The sequence below is a fragment of the Moschus berezovskii genome, chromosome 7 (assembly GCF_049115385.1).
Source record: "Moschus berezovskii isolate FMDL1 chromosome 7, NW_MosBer_1.0, whole genome shotgun sequence".
In the NCBI taxonomy this organism is placed as follows: domain Eukaryota; kingdom Metazoa; phylum Chordata; class Mammalia; order Artiodactyla; family Moschidae; genus Moschus; species Moschus berezovskii.
The window spans coordinates 43,469,145-43,483,597 of NC_142466.1; positions in this window are offsets into that span (position 1 = coordinate 43,469,145).

Here is a 14,453-nt window from a genome sequence, read left to right on the forward strand (position 1 = left end):
ACTAAACGGACCTTTGTTGGCAAAGTAATGTCTCTGCTTTTTAATATGCTGTCTAGGTTGGTCATAAAACAGGAAAGAACGCAGAGAGAGACAGCGAATGTGTGAATTTGAAGGCAGAGATTAGAGTAATGCATGTATAAGCCAAGCAACATCAAGGATTGTCAGTAAACTATCAGAAGCTAGGAGAGAGAAATGGGACAGGTTCTCAGAGCCTCCAAAAGGAACAACCCTGTTCACACCTTGATTTTGGATTTCTGGACTCCAAAACTGTGAGAGAATGGATTTCTGCTGTGTTAAACATGTCCAATGTGCGATAATATGTTACATTATCCCTAGAAAACAAATATACCATCATGTCTCTATTACACAGCAAAGTACCTGGCCCATAGTAAGAGTTCCCAACAACTATCTGTGGGAGGAAGGAAGGTAGGTTAATTCTTGTCCTTCCTCTACATCTTTTTTCTAGTTCAGTGTTTCTCTAAGTGTAATTCTGGAACTTACTCTTGAAGAAACCTCTGAGTGCTTATTTAAAATGGTAGATTCCCAGGACCACCCCAAACCAGTTGCATCAAAATCTCAAGGGCTGAACATACATTTCTACAATACACCCCCATAGCAGGTCTTATATTCAGGAAAATGTTTGAACTGATCTTTGTTAGGAAAATTCTTCAGGCTATTTGAATTTTGTCAAAGACATTTCTCTAGCCTTATGGACAAAACACCTGATGGGAGGAGGAAGCCTGCCTCCTTGCAGGAGGTATGACGCTGACCTCCTCGTTAACACCACTGGGAATTTCTGAGGCAGGATTCTCCAGCTGTCACTTCCTTTTTTCCTTGAGGGTACACCTGGCTGCTCGACACGACCCTAAACCCTGTCTAGAGGTGAGGCTTTTGCTTGATAGCTATTTTTCAAGGAAAGAATCAAAGTCAGAATAAGACAGATGTAGAATCCCTCCATTCTTAGGGCTATTTTTTCCCAAACCGTAATGTCCCTGTAGCACCACAGGCAAACTTCTTTAGGTTTCTAACTTCCAAATTCAACCACATTTCACCTCTTAAAAAACTTGCCTCTCCAAAGTTAGGTGACAGTTTATTACAAACAGGCTGTTTTTTGTTTCATACTCATCTTCCATTTATTACTTTCTCATCCAATTTGCTGAGCCCTCAAATCAAAACACATACCAGGCTGTAAGCTCAAATTGGCATCTGTAAATCAAGCTGTGTGCTTTCTGCTGTGTGCCTCCCCCCAGGAACTCTCAGAGACCTGCAGTTGTCATTCACGCGGGTGGGAACAGCTCTCTGGACCCCTGTGGCAGAACCAGCTTCCCTTCCAGGCATCTTTTTCTATGATTTTTAATCTTCTTGCTTAGGAAGTGTTTTTTCTACACACCTGAAAGATCAACCTCAAAGTCAAAACAAGAACTGGGAGTTAGTTCAGCTCCATGATTTCTTCACACTAAGCCTGGAAAGATTTGTGGGTTTGTCAGGAGGGATTAGTCCGAAAAACCCAAGTGAATCATGGAGCAGAGGTGGATATTAAGTCAAAGAGGCCAAAGAAGATGAAAGGGAAGTGTCATGGACCATGTAGAAGCACTCTGAGCTAGCTGGGCTATCCTGAATTCGAATAATCACCTGTGTGCTACGTTAAAATCTGGCTTTGAATACTAAACTATAACATGTACCTCTTTTATATCAGAGTCTGAAGTTGATTTGAAGTAACATTTCCACCACTAGAAAATTAAAGTTTATTCAACTCCTATTAATTTTTTTTCTCCTTCAAATCAAACACTATCCATCCTTGTCACACTGCCTGGAAATTTCAAGGTTATTTTCAACTTGTCCTTACATTCCCCCCAATCCCATATCATATCTATCACAAATTACATTGTTTTCTATGAGACAATGTTCCCATATGTCCCTTTCCTAAGGCTGGTCCAAATGCTCTGGGTTGACCACATGGCTCCTCCAATTTTTTGACCTTTTGTAACATTTGTTGCCTGCACCATTCCTTTGAAAATGTAATCATCCCCTGCTTGTCACTCATCCAGGCTCAAAAATTTGAAATAAAGTTCACTGCTTTATTCTTCCTCTTTTCCACTAGTATTTCCAAGATTCTTCTCTCCTCATCAACCTCACAGCCACCCTCACTGGAGCTTTCACATCTGAGCTTCTGCTATGGGCTGCTGCTCAGCCATGTCCAACTCTCCTACCCCATAGACTGTAGACCACCAGGCTTCTCTGTCCATGGAATTTCCCAGGCAAGAAAACTGGAAGGGTTGCCATTTCCTCCTCCAGGAGATCTTCCCAACCCAGATATCAAATCTGAGTCTCCTGTGTCCCCTGCATTGCAGGCGGATTCTTTACTTACTGAGTTATTGGGGATGCCCCTATAGCTACCTTTGTATTGCCTTGGAGACAGGGATGGTTCTGCCATGAGTTTTCTTTTTAAAATGATATATTTAATAGTTTTACCTACTAAAAGTAAAAATAGCTACTATTTAATGGAATACATAATATGGTCAGACACTTTGATAAAACTTCAGCAGATCTGATATAAAGTCTTAGGAATTTGCATTTTTAGTAAGCACCCCAGTGTGAATCACCCATTTAGAAAAACTATTAGATACTGTTAGAAACTCTGAAATATGTGATTTTATATGTTTGCTGGGGTCAAAAGAAATTGCTGGGATTTTTGGCTATTCACTCATATTGTTCCAGTTTAGTTTGTTCTAATTTAAAATATTTTATTCTTTGTTTTTTTAAAACATTTTGGCTTTATACCCCAGCCTTCTTTCTTCAGTACACCATCTTTTCTATCCACTGTTATTAAAAATTGAAGGTGACCATAATATTCATTCTGTAGATAAACGGGGTTACTGAGAGGGTAAGCGGCAGGAAGGCCAGGGATCTCCAATTGGAGAAAATAGGCTGCAAGTGTCAGACATTATTTTTATCTCTCTCTTAAGTGACAGGGGGAAACAAATTACAAATGTTAGATTTTTTTCCCCCTTTTCTATATAAATTTAAAAGGAGGTTTCTCTTAAAATTCTGTGTTGCCATGATGATACCTGGCCCCACCTGAACTTAACTTTTCTCAAACTTTGAGCTAAATAATGCGATTTTCTTATGGAAATGTTTGTCTTAATCTATGTTAACGAACTAGTGGTTTTCCCTACTTTCTTCAATTTAAGTCTGAATTTGGCAATAAGGAGTTCATGATCTTAGCCACAGTCAGCTCCTGGTCTTGTTTTTGCTAACTATATACAGCTTCTCCATCTTTGGCTGCAAAGAATATAATCAATCTGATTTCGGTGTTGACCAACTGGTGAGGTCCATGTGTAGAGTCTTCTCTTGTGTTGTTGGAAGAGGGTGTTTGCTATGACCAGTGCGTTCTCTTGGCAAAACTCTATTAGCCTTTGCCCTGCTTCATTTCATGTTCCAAGGCCAAATTTGCCTGTTACTCCAGGTGTTTCTTGACTTCCTACTTTTGCATTCCAGTCCCCTATAATGAAAAGGACATCTTTTTGGGGTGTTAGTTCTAAAAGGTCTTGTAGGTCTTCATAGAACCGTTCAACTTCGGCTTCTTCAGCATTACTGGTTGGGGCATAGACTTGGATTATTGTAATACTGAATGGTTTGCCTTGGAAATGAACAGAAATCATTCTGTCGTTTTTAAGATTGCATCGAAGTACTGCATTTCGGACTCTTTTGTTGACCATGATGGCTACTCCATTTCTTCTAAGGGATTCCTGCCCACAGTAGTAGATATAATGGTCATCTGAGTTAAATTCACCCATTCCAGTCCATTTTAGTTCACTGATTCCTAGAATGTCTATGTTCACTCTTGTCATCTCCTGTTTGACCACTTCTAATTTGCCTTGATTCATGGACCTAACATTCCAGGTTCCTATGCAATATTGCTCTTTACAGCATCGGACCTTGCTTCTATCACTGGTCACATACACAACTGGGTATTTGTTTCTCTTTGGCTCCATCCCTTCATTCTTTCTGGAGTTATTTCTCCACTGATCTCCAGTAGCATACTGGGCACCTGCCAACCTGGGGAATTCCTCACTCAGTATCCTATCATTTTGCCTTTTGATACTGTTCATGGGGTTCTCAAGGCAAGTATACTGAAGTGGTTTGCCATTCCCTTCTTCAGTGGGCCACATTCTGTCAGACCTCTCCACCAAGACCCGTCCGTCTTGGGTGGCCCCACACGGCATGGCTTAGTTTCATTGAGTGAGACAGGGCTGTGGTCCATACGATCAGATAAACTAGTTTATAGGATTATGATTTCAGTGTGTCTGCCCTCAAATGCCCCCTCGCAATACCTACCATCTTATTTGAGTTTCTCTTACCTTGGTCGTAGAATATCACTTCACAGCTGCTCCAGCAAAGGGCAGCCGCTGTACTTAAAATGAAGAAAGTAGGGAAAACCACTAGACCATTCAGATATGAACTGAATCAAATCCCTTATGATTATACAGTGAAAGTAAGAAATAGATTTAATGGTCTAGATCTGATAGATAGAGTGCCTGATGAATTCTGGATGGAGGTTCGTGACATTGTACAGGAGACAGGGACCAAGACCATCCCCATGGAAAAGAAATGCAAAAGAGCGAAATGGCTGTCTGAGGAGGCCTTACAAATAGCTGTGAAAAGAAGAGAAGAGAAAAGCAAAGAAGAAAAGGAAAGATATAAGCATCTGAATGCAGAGTTCCAAAGAATAGCAAGGAGAGATAAGAAAGACTTCCTCAGTGATCAATGCAAAGAAATAGAGGAAAATAACAGAATAGGAAAAACAAGAGATCTTTTCAAGAAAATTAGAGATATCAAGGGAGCTTTTCATGCAAAGATGGGCAAGATAAAGGACAGAAATGGTACGGACCTAACAGAAGCAGAAGATATTAAGAAGAGGTGGCAAGAATACACAGAAGAACTGTACATAAAAGATCTTCACGACGAAGATAATCACGATGGTGTGATCACTCACATGGAGCCAGACATCTTGGAATGTGAAGTCAAGTGTGCCTTAGAAAGCATCACTACGAACAAAGCTAGTGGAGGTGATGGAATTCCAGTTGAGCTATTTCAAATCCTGAAAGATGATGCTGTGAAAGTGCTGCACTCAATATGCCAGCAAATTTGGAAAACTCAGCAGTGGCCACAGGACTGGAAAAGGTCGGTCTTCATTCCAATCCCAAAGAAAGGGAATGCCAAAGAATGCTCAAACTACCACACAATTGCACTCATCTCACACGCTAGTAAAGTAATGCTCAAAATTCTCCAAGCCAGGCTTCAGCAATATGTGAACCGTGAACTTCCAGATGTTCAAGCTGGTTTTAGAAAAGGCAAAGGAACCAGAGATCAAATTGCCAACATCCGCTGGATCATAGAGAAAGCAAGAGAGTTCCATAAAATCATCTATTTCTGCTTCATTGACTATGCCAAAGCCTTTGACTGTGTGGATCACAATAAACTGTGGCACATTCTGAAAGAGATGGGAATCCCAGACCACCTGACCTGCCTCTTGAGAAACCTGTATACAGGTCAGGAAGCAACAGTTAGAACTGGACATGAGACAACAGACTGGTTCCAAATAGGAAAAGGAGTACATCAAGGTTGTATATTGTCACCCTGCTTATTTAATTTATATGCCGAGTACATCATGAGGAATGCTGGGCTGGCTGAAGCACAAGCTGGAATCAAGATTGCCAGGAGAAATATCAACCTCAGCTATGCAGATGACACCACCCTTATGGCAGAAAGTGAAGAGGAACTCAAAAGCCTCTTGATGAAAGTGAAAGAGGAGAGTGAAAAGTTTGGCTTGAAGCTCAGCATTCAGAAAACGAAGATCATGGCATCTGGTCCCATCACTTCATGGGAAATAGATGGGGAAACAGTGGAAACAGTGTCAGACTTTATTTTTTTGGGCTCCAAAATCACTGCAGATGCTGATTGCAGCCAGGAAATTAAAAGACGCTTACTCCTTGGAAGGAAAGTAATGACCAACCTAGATAGCATATTAAAAAGCAGAGACATTACTTTGCCAACAAAGGTCTGTTTAGTCAAGCTATGGTTTTTCCCGTGGTCATGTATGGATGTGAGAGTTGGACTGTGAAGAAAGCTGAGCGCTGAAGAATTGATGCTTTTGAACTGTGGTGCTGGAGAAGACTCTTGAGAGTCCCTTGGACTGCAAGGAGATCCAACCAGTCCATCCTAAAAGAGATCAATCCTGGGTGTTCATTGGAAGGACTGATGCTAAAGCTGAAACTCTAATACTTTGGCCACCTCATGCGACGAGTTGACTCACTGGAAAAGAGTCTGACGCTGTTAAGGATTGGGGGTGGGAGGAGAAGGGGAAGACAGAGAATGAGATGGCTGGATGGCATCACCGACTCTGTGGACATGAGTTTGAGTGAACTCCGGGAGTTGGTGATGGACAGGGATCCTGGCGTGCTGTGATTCACAGTGTTGCAAAGAGTCGGACACGACTGAGCGCCTGAACTGAACTGAACTGAACTGATGTTAATGAACTATATATTTACCCTAGACTCTGTCTTTGAGTAGTTCCACCTAGAACCAACTTGACAAATCAGTATGTTTTACTCATGCAAATGTTCTCTTAAGCTATGTTAATGAGACTTGTATTTGCTTGGAAATCTGCCTTTCTTCAAAATTCATGTCAGTCATTTAATGGCTCAGGACAACTCACCTTGTGCCAATGAGTGGTTGAGGGGCCTGGTGCCATTCTCTGAGTTTTGAGACATCTCCTTTCTCTAATTAGCAGACTGCTAGTAGCTATATAACATCCGGCTAAAGACTAGCAGGTGGGCACTCTTTCTGCCTCTTTCTGATGTCTATGTCAGAAGCTTTCTCTATCTCTTTTATATTTTAATAAAACTTTATTACACAAAAGCTCTGAGTGATGAAGCTTCCTCACTGGCCCCAGACTGACTTCTTCTCCTCTGGAGGTCAAGAACCCCAGCGACTTTCGTGGTTCAGCAATAAACTTTCAGTACATTATGGGCTAAAGCACACAATGGAAAGATTTATACTCATAGTATTTTGGCTTAGAGAAGCCTTTAGAGATCTCATGGTCTTGGAATTATAAAGTTAGGAGGGATATCATTCATGAAGTCATCTAATTTAAAAAAAATTGGTCAAAAGTACTGCAAGAAACAAATGTGATGGGCAGTCAAGTGAGGAGCAATATAGGTACTAAGGTATCAATAGGTAGTAAAAAATAAATAAGTAAGGAAGGGAAGTGTGCCTGACCAATTAAATGAGAAGTGAAGGAACTTATGTCACTTTTGGTTAGAAGCTTTAATTACTCTGTATGATTCTCCATGTTTTCTTTTTCTGGGTCAACAAACATGGAAACATGTGACAAAATAAAGCTTCCAACAACCTGAGTCCCTGAATAACAAGGATAAATAGACTTCTCCTGGTGGTACATATTTAAACCACTGGAAACAGGATGTTGTCTCCATAAGAAAATCCTGGTCTATCCTGTCAGGGGAGTGTGTAATTTCCTTGGTTCTGTCTAGTCACAACAAGGATTTGAAGTGATGGATGTTAAAGCCCTCTGCGTGACACAGTTTTCGGACTGTGTTACAGCTCCATGTTACAGCTCAGTTTTATTTAGAAAATAAAGAAAAATACATCCTCAAGGCATAAGGGCATGGGACCCAAAAGAAGCAATGAGAAGAGAGAGAGCTAGAAGCGTGTGAGCGTGTGGGAGAGAGAGTGGGAGAGGGTGAGAGTGGGAGAGAGTGAGCGGGTGAGCACAGGCGAGAGACCCCTCAGCCCTTTCACTCCTCTTTTCATATGATTTTTCCTCCCCCTGTGCCTGCCCTATGTAAATTGGGCTACCACGAGTGCTGCTTGTTCTACCTGAGGTCCTCACTCTGGTTCTTGGACATTCTTTTGTTCTATTTTCACAGGCTTTTCCCTTCCTGGTCTTTTAGCCACCAGTATTCTGGACTCTTTTTTTCCTATTCTAACTACCTAACAATCCTAATCCATGTATTATTCTTCCCTGATTTTTTTTTAAACTAAGCTATTTCACTAATAGTAAACGAAGATGATAATGATGATGACGGTGATAACTAATATTTATCTAGAATTTACTATGGTCCTGGAACTATACTAAGTGATTTTTTTTCAGGTTTTATTCCTTTAACCTTTAAAATTACATTATGAGAAAAATGCTATTATGAACCTCATTTTATCGATACAAAAATACAGGTACAGAATGAAGTCCAAAATCACGTTAGAACTAAGTTTGAGAGTAGTCTGAAATTCAGACATTCTGATTCTAAGGCTTGCCTTCTTGGCCATTAAATTGCTTCTGCTAAGTCAGTTTATAAGTCAAGTAAGTCAAATCCTTCAAAGTGCATTTTGGGGATATATTCTATCCCCAAAGCATATCCTACATATATTAGTTTCATGGAATATTAACTGGCATCACTTAAGAAATACATCTAAATCTTAATTATGAAACATTGCATATAAACACTGAGTTAAATAAAGCAGATGTTTAAAATCTCAGAACTTCTAGATGTTTTTAGGATCTGTTTGGTCCTTTACAATCACTCTTTAAACTTGTTTTCATTCTCATTTTTTTTTTTTTACCCCGAGTTTCTTGTTCCACATCTACACACCTGTGTATAGCCCTTTAAGGTGTAGTAAACCTCTTCATTTTCCTGGTATTGACCTGAACCTCAGGATTTCTATATGATTTCCCATTTTGCTGAATCCCTGGTTCTGAGAATCTCCTATTTAGTGTGAGAATTCTCAAGGAGAGTCTTCTGCTTCACAATTTCCAGGTCCCTTTCTTTATTACTCAGCTCTACTCACTGATATGTAGACAGATACATAATGCAATAGGAAAGTTTCCTGACTGCTTTTTAAATATTTTTCTTTCTATAGTCCCAGAAGCTTCTCTCATCACTGTTCTTTCCATTGAGATCATTCAAAGTCTCCAATGTTTTTTCACTTCTTTCTCCACAATCCATCTGAAACTCTCTAAAACAAGCCAGCTAATCTTTATTCAAATATGGTTTTCCTATTTTTGCAAGTTAGAGGTGATTAAAAAATCTGATAGTGGCAGTTGGAATTTTAGGAGAAGATTTTATATATTTTTGGATCATTCAGTAATTTTCCAGTAAGAAAAACTAAATGTTTGTTTAATCTTTAGAAAGTCAATATTTTTTTTTTGAAAGACCAGTTTTGCCTATAGTGCTGCATCAGGGGCCTATGGGATAGCCCAGAAAGAGGAAGACATGACTTTTAAACGTCTTGGATGTAGAACTCAGAGAAATAGAAAGACTCTGGGGGTGGGAAAAAAAAAAGCCTTATCAAGGTCTGTGGTCTGTAGGACAATTCAGCTTTTCATATTACTTTGAGAATTTGTTGAATCCTATCATAAAGAGAAAAGACACTTGCTCCTTGGAAGGAAAGCTGTGACAAACCTAGAAAGCATATTAAAAAGCAGAGATATCACTTTGCCAACTAAGGTCCATCTAGTCAAAGCTATGGTTTTTCCAGTAGTCATGTATAGGTATGAAAGTTGGATAATAAAGAAGGCTGAGCATGAAAGGATTGATGCTTTCAAATTGTGGCACTGGAAAAGACTCTTTAGAGTCCCTTGGACAGCATGGAGATCAAACCAGTCAATCCTAAAGGAAATCAACCCTGAATATTCATTGGAAGGACTGATGCAGAAGCGCCAATATTTTGGCCATCTGATATAAAGAACTGAAAAGAAAAGATCCTGATGCTGGGAAAGACTTAAGGCAAAAGGAGAACAGGGCAGCAGAGGATGAGATGGTTAGACAGCATCACCAACTCAATGGACACAAATCAGAGAAAACTCCGGGAGACAGTGAAGGACAGAGGAGGCCAGTGTGCAGTAGTCCATGGGTCATAAAGATTCAGACACACCTGAGTAACTCAACAACAAGAACAAATCATAAAGATGCTATCATCTTCCTCCACAAAACTACTTTTATCTCCATCCATGACAAATGGTTGCTCCTCTCAAATCTCTGGGGTCTACTGACCTGTACCTTAGGTGAAGAATGTCTGATAAAGCAGGCAGGGGGTGACATAAACTGTGTTATAAATGAATGTGAATACCATGAGTACACTGTTCTTCTGAAATGATGAAATTATACTAGACTATACCACCCTACAATGGCAAGCCACTCCACTACTCTTGCCTAGAAAATCCCATGGATGGAGCAGCCTGGTAGGCTGCAGTCCGTGGGGTCGCTAAGGGTTGGACACAACTGAACGACTTCAATTTCACTTTTCACTTTCATACATTAGAGAAGGAAATGGCAACCCACTTCAGTGTTCTTGCCTGGAGAATCCCAGGGACGGGGGAGCCGGGTGAGCTTCCATCTATGGGGTCACACAGAGTCGGACACGACTGAAGTGACTTAGCAGTAGCAGCATACCACCCTACACTGAAGGAGACTGAAAATCTTATGCTCCTTCCAATCTGTGTCTCACAATAAATATGTTTTCAGCCACATAATGGGGAATGTGGAGTGACCAAATCAACATTTGAGGACTTTCTTATTCTTAGAATAATGTTATTAAAAAGTAATTTGGCAAAACCAAGCAAGCAATAATGTATTTTTACAATTCTGATCCAAATGCTCAACTAAACTGTAATATTAAAAACAACCCTTGTTTTCTTCCTCTTCTTTGAAATCTTGTTCCTTCTAAATACCATCAAAAGAGACTATATCTGGTTACATGTAAATATCACAATGCTTTGCTAGTGTTGCAATTTGAAATAGCCACTTTGCTACCATTGAAAATCACTGATTATTCAGAGCTAGTTATAGAGAGCAAAATATCTATGTGATTGCATGGTTTCGATTACCATCATTATAATGCTATGCACAAAGGCTGATTACCTTCCATTTTGCACTTCTTGTTAAAACTGGGTTAATAAGAGACTTCACAAGGACGTTCTCCTCCTCATATGAAATTTCTCACAGAAATGCAGGAATTAAAATTATTTCATTGTTAAGTAAAGAACTAGCCTATTGTACAGCTTTAGTGGCAGTTGACAATACCTCATCATTAATGTATTTATTGATTAAAACACTTGCTTTACATGAAGCAAATTTTGGTTTCTTATATATGTCTAATGATGGTTTCATTGAGACTTGGATCCAACAGTTTGAAAGAATTGCGTTCAATTTAAGATGAATAGACTTAAAGCTATAATTTTCCACTCATTGGGAAAGACCCTGATGCTGGGAAAGATTGAGGGCAAGAGAAGGGGGTGACATAGGATGAGATGGTTGGATGGCATCACCAATTCAATGGACATGAGTTTGAGCAAACTCAGGAAGACAGTAAAGGACAAGGAAGCCTGGTGCACTGTAGTCCATGGGGTCACAGAGTCAGACATGACTGAGCGACTGGATAATGACAACAGTGCATACTATAAGTGGTAATTAGTTAGAACTATTTTATCTCATATGTAACTTTGTAGGGAATATAAGTTATTAAGGGCAGCTTTTCTTTGAATTAGTGACCTCTTTGTTTTAAAAAATCTATATGATTACTTTCTTTTTAATAAGCATTCAATAGGTAGAAGAATGGAGGAGAAAGAAATATAGTATAAATAATATGGTTCCTTTTCTTTCTTTCTTTTTTTTTTAGTAATATGTTTCTTTATGTACTAAGGGGGATGCGATAGAATAGACTGAGGAATCAGAGGTAGATTTTTACCTTATAGTAATGAATTAAATAAGTCCCTTTCTTTAGTCAGGCCACAATCTCCCCATAGATAAACTAAGTGATGAAAACTGGCTGTTATGAAAACTCCAGTATTCTTGCCTGGAGAATCCCATGAGCCAAGGAGTCTGGCAGGCTATAGTCCATTGAATTGCAAAGAGTTGAATATGACTGAAGCAACTCAGCACACATGAAAACTCCCCAATTCTATGATACTCTTCAAAGTAGCAAGACCCCCAGAATGTGAAAAATACAGAAATGAGAAAGAGAAAAGACGAAATTTCCTTGTTGAATTACTCATAATATTAAGCAAAATCATTACAGCTATTGACTTTGAAGGATATGCTTAGACCACTTACTAAGGGAAGTGATATGAGGTAATTGAGAGTTAGTAAAAGCAGCTCCTGACTGCAGCCATGAAATTAAAAGACGCTTACTCCTTGGAAGGAAAGTTATGACCAACCTTGATAGTATATTAAAAAGCAGAGACATTACTTTGCCAACAAAGGTCCATCTAGTCAAGGCTATGGTTTTTCCCGTGGTCATGTATGGATGTGAGGGTTGGACTGTGAAGAAAGCTGATCACCAAAGAATTGATGCTTTTGAACTGTGGTGCTGGAGAAGACTCTTGAGAGTCCCTTGGACTCCAAGGAGATCCAACCAATCCATTCTAAAGGAGATCAATACTGGGTGTTCATTGGAAGGACTGATGCTAAAGCTGAAACTGCAATCCTTTGATCACCTCATGCGACGAGTTGACTCACTGGAAAAGACTCTGATGCTGGGAAATGTTGGGGGTGGGAGGAGCAGGGGACGACAGAGAATGAGATGGCTGGATGGCATCACCGACTCTGTGGACATGAGTTTGAGTGAACTCCCGGAGTTGGTGATGGACAGGGAGGCCTGGCGTGCTGTGATTCATGGGGTCGCGGAGAGTCGGACACGACTGAGAGACTAAACTGAACTGAACTGAACACTATGCTAGGAAGAAGAGGGCAGGTGAAGGATGATATGTTCCTGAAATGATAATGAAGAAAATATTTTATCTGTAGAAGTATGTAGAAGTTTATCAGAATTAAACATCCATTTAATGTGTCAACAGACAAAAATACACTTGCCTATTAATGCAAAAATACACTTGCCTATTAATGCAATCAGTGTATTCATATGACTAGCCTAAGGAAATAAACTGGGATAGCAAATAAACTTTACATTTTTATATACATGGTAGCGTTATTTATAACAAAATAATAGAAACAATATCAATATATAACTACAAGTAGTTGGGCTTTCCCAGTGGCTCAGTGGTAAAAAATCTGCAATGCAGGAGACCTGGGTTTGATCCCTGGGTTGGGAAGATCCCCTGGCGACCAATTCCAGTCTTCTTGCTTGGAGAAACCATGGACAGAGCAGTCTGGCCAGCTATAGTCCATTGGGCTGCAAAGTGTTGGACATGACTGAGTGACTGAGTCCATATGCAAAATAGATGCATTAGGAACTGCACATATTTGATGTCATATAAATCACAATATGAAAAAATGGGGAAATGATTCCCAAACTACACTAGGTGAAAGCAATAGAATTGCAAAGGTGTACAAATAGCATCATTATGCTTACGTAATGCAAGAGCTGGCCGAGAAAAGCCATGGAAGGGCATATACCTTAATGACGGTTATGTTTGGGAGGTGGGATGACAGAGAATTAAGTGATGAGACTACTGTTTTCTTTCTAATTTTCTGCATTTCCCAAATTTTCCGTAACAAGCATTCGTTTCAATTAAGTTGAAAAATAGAAACATTCCGTTTAGACTTTTATTTGAATCTCTCCAGTTCTCAGGTAGTAAAATGAGCCAATTTCAAGCTCAAAGCCCTCTGCACAGACTCCCTCCCAACATCAGAATCCTCACTAACATCCTCCTTAAGCAGCTTAGCCGGAAAGCTGGCTGTGCCAGCTCACTTCCCACCCCAGCCTTTCTGCTCAGCATGGCCTGCCTCCCCTTCATCTCAGAGCAAACTGGGAATCACATTAGAACCCCTTCTCCCTGAGCCTGTACCCTCCCCCACCCCAGCCCCAGCAGTGCCTTTCTTCTTTCCTTTCTTGATTTCCCTTCTGAATCTTCCCTGCGTTCTCATTCCAAGGCCAGATGGCTGATTTTCTGAAGCATTCACATTTCTCCTCTGCTGACTTATAACTGTTTATAACCCATCACCCACACCTCCCTGGTAACCAGGTTTCTGCCACAGCAGGCTGCCTGGTGGGATTTGGCAAGTGTGGAGAGGGTGGGGAGGGAGAAACTGTCCAAAGGGAAATTGGCCAATACACTAGTCGGCTTTACTTCATTCATTTGGAACTCTTGGAAAGCACAGAGAGTGCTTAATGAGGACCATTAAAGGGAAAGCTGGGTTGTAAAGCTGTTTTAAAAAAGAGCCATCAGTTGTGTTGAGGCTAGTTCAGCAGTTCAGAATTTGATAAGTAGATTTTCAGTTTTTGCCTCAAAAAATAGACATTGCTTATGTCAAAATAACTTACAGATAAAAGACTTCACAGACATTTATTTCACATGGGCTTAGGCAGGGTTGTAGCTGTTAATTTGCTTTGACTACTGGTGAACCTGGAAGATGCGAAAAGAAACATCATGTTTTTCAAAACAGAGGAGAACAAGAAATATGCATCCAGCCTTTGGT